The sequence below is a fragment of the Saccostrea echinata genome, unplaced genomic scaffold (genome assembly GCF_033153115.1).
Source record: "Saccostrea echinata isolate AGI-Se365-2 ecotype Australia unplaced genomic scaffold, CSIRO_AGI_Sech_v1 ptg000025l, whole genome shotgun sequence".
NCBI classification, from domain to species: domain Eukaryota; kingdom Metazoa; phylum Mollusca; class Bivalvia; order Ostreida; family Ostreidae; genus Saccostrea; species Saccostrea echinata.
Window position 1 is genome coordinate 1,473,725 of NW_026889774.1, and position 5,854 is coordinate 1,479,578.

Sequence of the window (5,854 nt, forward strand, 5' to 3'; positions counted from 1 at the left end):
ATATAGGGCAGTTATGTTAGATTAAGAGTTGTTGTAAAATGTGCTGTATAAATAAAATTAATTCATTACAAGTGTATCGGTAACGATCCTCTAATAAAACTTATGTCCAAATAACTGTATCTCTCTTCCTTTCTCAATGACCGTGTAGTTTAGGACAGCGCCGCGATAATTCCATCGGCATCGAAAGCAAATTTTTTAGACTTGCCTAGATGGCCGAGCGGTCTAGCGCGCTGTTCCTGTACTGCTAGGAGACAGATTCCGTAGGTCGAGAGTTCAACCCCGGGTTTGGGGCGGAAGTGGGTATCCTTATACAAGTGAATTTCTTTGTGCTTTCTATATTAATATTTCTTCACTTAGGGCAGATATGTTAGTTGTTGTAAAATGTGGTATATATATATATATATATTAGGGATGGCAATCGATTACAGAATTGCTAATCGGTTAATCGCAAGACGTTCCGACCGATTAATCGAATCAAAATACGCATTCTCTTTCCCAAGTAAATCTATTAATATACATAAGAAGACTAAAAAAGTTTGAAGTTAGAAACTTTCTGTTTATTTTCTTCATTTGGAAACTATATGTACATATATTTTTCTTCAATTTCAAAAAACAAGAAAAAAATAGGAAAACCATGAACATTGTCTAAGAAATCAGACACGGATTTTCCAGTGTAGATGTCACACAAGTTCATTCTGCGTTGTCACCATAATCAAAACTATGCTTGAACTTCCATTTAATTTACAATGCTTCTGCTAATGATATGACGTAATAGATAATGACAAAAGATAGACATACTAATTCACAGTGCTCAACGGTGATTTATTTATTATCATCAAAGAATTACGGGAGATTCTGGGTAACGACATGATGTTTTTAAAAACAGTATTAATAAAACACTTCCCAAACTGACTAATTATTCACTCATTCCTGAGAGCCACAATTACCTCCAATTTAGCTTTCATAATAAGATGTGTAAATGCTAAGTTATCAACTTTCTATACAGAGGTTTCCTTTCTAAATATAAATTTTAAGAAAATTGCGCTCAAACTTACATATATTTTAGTTTTTCCGACTAACCGATTACAGACTTTCTAATCGATTACCACCGTTCCGACCGATTAATCGGTTAACCGGTTACAAATTACCATCCCTCATATATATATATATATATATATATATATATATATATATATATATATATATATATATATATATATATATATATATATATAACGTCCCATTCAAGAATTTTTCACTCATATAGAGACGTCACCGTTTGCCGGTGAAGGGCTTCAAATTTAGACCTATACTCGGAACTTAGGGCCATTGAGCAATGGGGGTTCTTTATCGTGCCAACGCCTACCGTGACACCGAACCTCGGTTTTTCAGTTCTCATCCGAAAGACCTGTGACTTTCACTTCTAGTGCCGGGCGCTTGGCGAAGGAACAGTCACTACCTACGTTTATGTTTTAGGTTTGACACGGCGCGGCGAACCCGGTGTAGCATAATATTTTGATACCGCGACATTTTTAAGCCGGATTCACTTTCTCTCTGCGATATAATGAACCCCCTATAGAATATTGAACCTCAGTGGTTCAAAATATTGTGGTTATAATATATTGAGCCCGGATTCAAGATATTATGGTTGTGAAATAAGATCCTCCCCCAATTCTTATTATATTTTAGGTGGACATTAGGGATTCCTTTATTAGTCTACAGTTAAGGGAGAGGTTCAAGATATTATGACCATGAAATATTAATCCCCCTATCTTTTTAAATTTAAGGAAGAGGGGGTTCAAAATATTATGTTTTTTAAATAAAGAAGGGATTCAAGATATCATGACATAAAAATACTGATCCCCCTACGTTTTTTTTAATTTTAAATGAGGGATTTCAAGATAAGATGGTTGCAAAATATTGCAAATATGACAATAAATATAAAACCCCTACTTTTTTAATTAAGAGAAAGGGGGTTCAAAAATTATGCTTGTTAAAATAAGGAAGGGGTTCCAGATTTTATGACCCTATAATATTGATCTCCCTATCTTTATTCATTTTAATTTAATGTGGGGGTCAAGATATGATGGAATGTTTGGGGGAAAATCTTTTTCTCAAGAACTCCTTTAACTATAGTTCTGCCAGGTATGTCATTAAGGGTGATGTGAATAAAGTTACCAATGAGAACTTTAAATCACTCATTTTAAGGTGTTTAAAATTTAAGGTGCTTTAATTGCCGATAAAATTACATATAAATATTATGAATTCAATCGAAGATTATACCAGGCGATGGGTCAAAAATGAAGACCTTGACACTTTGTCAGAATGGATAAAAAATAGAAGATGGATATTGCAATCTCGTATTATTTGTTGAGATTGATTCATTGATTGATTGTATGTTGTTTTACGTCCCATTTGAGAATTTTTCACTCATATAGAGACGTCACCATACACCGATGAAGGGCTTCAAATTTTGATCTTTACTCGGCACTCAGGGCCATTGAGCAGTGAGGGATCTTTATCGTGCCAACGCCTGCCGTGACACGGGACCTCGGTTTTTAAGGTCTCATCCGAAGGACCCGCAACTTTCACTACAAAGTGCCGAGTGCGTGGCGAAGGAACAGCTGCTACCTATTTTTTTATCGATTTAGGTCAGTCGCGGCCGAGATTCGAACTTACGACCTACTGAACACGGAGCGAGCGCTCTACCGACTGAGCTACAGTGACCGTTTAAAAGGTGAGAAGTAAAATGCATATTGACCATTTATTCTTCTGTCTTCAGTAATTCAGTAGTGTCAAAAGAATTAGATAGGTGTACTGGTTCCAACTAACAAATCATATTAAAATAATCTTTGATTATAAGGCTTATTACTACTTATTACAAAATTTCATCAAAATCCTTACAAACAAATATACATAGCGAGATCTAATAAATGTTCTAAGCCTCTTTCTTTACTCCTCACGAAAACATTAACAGCAATGAAGGAGAAAATTCAACAGTACATAACAACAAATTTAAGAAATGATATTAATCAAATATGGATACTACAAAAAATACTAAAAACTCTTTGAAAATTTGAACGCACATTTTTTTTTTTCAAAAATCAATAACATCAAAATCTATGACTTTTCTACGCTTTATACGATCATTCCTAACGATAAATCAAAAACTTTGGGCCATTTTAAAAAATTTTGCCCTCTCCCGACAGACGGACTAAAAATGGCCCGACTCGAAACTTTTTTAATCTCCAGGAAAAAGGTTTTTTTTATGCATTTTGGAAAATATAGTTTGAAAATTTAGCATTGATTTTGAAACTTTCTTGGGAAAAAAATTCTCACCTACCTACCGATCCAATTTTATCACCCTAAGTCGGGAGAGGGCAAGCAAACATTATTTTAAAGTTCGCCTAGCTTTTTGATATGATAGACAACTGTTTCTTCAATACAAATGGAATTTTTTATATATTGTGATTGGTCGTCTACAAAATACTTTGTGAAAAACCACTCTATTTCCACACACAAGTACTCTGTTATTGAAAGGATGCTAGATGGACTAGGCATTTTTTTTATCAATAACAAAGAAATGATTTTTTTTTCTTATTGCGCCTAGCATATTATTGTACATCAAGCCTACTTTTAGATGTTGAAGAATTTGTAGACTAATTGATGTTGTTTCTGTTCCTGTCCCACATGTCTTTTCCTAAAGACGTCTTACAGAACCTATAAAGATAAACTTACAATAAAAATCCTTTTTAACTGTAATCTTACAATCAATTTATCGAAATATCAAACAAGTATAGATAAATTATCTGCAGTCCATTTTAATTTATCGCGTATCAGTCTATCACATAACATATATCAGTTGCATATTTTATGGACTTTAACATTCAGATCCACCCAGTATTCAGAAGTATGTATCTTTCTTTTTACTATCTTTAATATGTTAAATGGAAAACATATGACTAAAGCTGTAAATATAGTAAGAAATAATTTCATTTTTCATTTTTTCCCTAGGTCAGTATTTAATTTCTGTGAACATGTCCAAAATAGGTGCAGGGGCTCAAGCTCCATTAAAAACGTGCTCCGACTGTTGTGAACCTTTTGTTTGTACTTGCTCTTTATGCGACGCTAATTTGTGTAGGAAACACATGAATATTCACATGGATACTGTTCACTTGCTATCGGACAGCACAACCGATAACACAAAATGTCCCTTTCATTCCAAAAATTCTCTTAAATGTTTTTGTAGAACTTGTATCCTCCCTTTATGTTATGAGTGTGTGACAGATGGTGACCATGTTTCCCATGAAAAAAGTGACCTGGAAGCTATTTTGGAATTCTTTAGGGAAGTTATTTCCAAAGAAAACCAAGAATTAATAAATCAAATAAAGCCCTTTTATCAAAAGATACTGGACATTACAGAGGAAAATTTGAAGAAAATAGCAACGAGCTCAAAAGAAGTGAAACACGCCATCAAACAGATGGGAGAATATTTGCATAAAGAAATTGAGAATGCAGTAGACAGTTTATATCAGACTATGGACCAAAACGAAAACGAGGAAATAGAACAATTGCAGAGTCAAAAAGATACATATTCAAAAAGAATTCATCAAATAGATGAAACTGTTGCACACAATCAGCAATTGTTGACTTCCCAAAATCCTATAGACGTAACAACTTTTACTTCGAGCATTGCCTACTTCCATGTAAACCCGAGCCAAGTGGAAGTACAGTTACCTAAATTCACACCTAACAAAATCTACAAAGTAATTCAAGAAACAATTTTGGCACTTTTTGGAAAAGTTACTTTCGAAGCCTCAGAGTGTGAAGTGCCTGATTTAATAGTGGACAATGCTAAACGCGTGAAAATGCAACTCTTAGAGAAACCAAAAGTTACCAAAATTCTGAAAAATGAATTTCCTTCTGATGAAAATAATCACAAGTTATACCATTTGTCTTGCATAAACTCAGAAAAAGTTCTTATTGGTGGAAACAGTAATTTGCTTTTCTTAAGAGAACTTTCTTTGGAAGATTCTAAACGTTTCCAGACTGTCGAAATTACTTGCCAAGGTCTTTTCTTTGACTTATCATCCAAAGGTATACTTTTTTACTCAGACAGAACCGACAACTCTGTAAAAAGATTTGCGTTAAAACAAATCACTACTTTCCTGAAATTTGAAAACTTGGAACCGAAAGGATTAACCCTGACATCCTCTGATCATTTACTTGTTTGTCTTTACCGACGAAATGAGTCGAAGGTTTCGAGGTACAATAAAAATGGCCAGATTGTACAAGAAATCCAATACAATAGCAACAAAACACTCTTGTACGAACATCCCATGTTTATTTGCTGCAACAGGAATGGCGATATTTGCACAGTAGACTATGCAAAGCGAACCGTTATTGTTGTTGATCATTTTGGAATTATAAAATTTTCTTACACCGGCCGCAGTGTGCTTGAAAAGGGCCAAACATTTAGCCCATGCGGCATAGCTACCGATCACTTCGGCAACATTTTAATTACTGATCTTGACAACAACAAGATACATCTCCTTGATAGATATGGGAAGTTTATTCGATTTTTGGAAACAGATGCAGGGATAAGGCGCCCAAGAGCTATTGATGTTGATACTGAAGGGAAGTTGTGGTGTGGCGAGGGACAAACTGGAAGCGTAAAAGTTATTCAGTACCTGAAATAGCGGAATAACTATGTGAATCGGCTAATTGTATTCGGCGCGTCGGCGCGCTCGCGCAACAGATTTTGTTTATTAAATAAATTATCGCTTATACAATTCTGTTAGCATCGGGCGCGATATCATAAATAATCAAAGTACTGAGAAGTACAGAGAGCCGG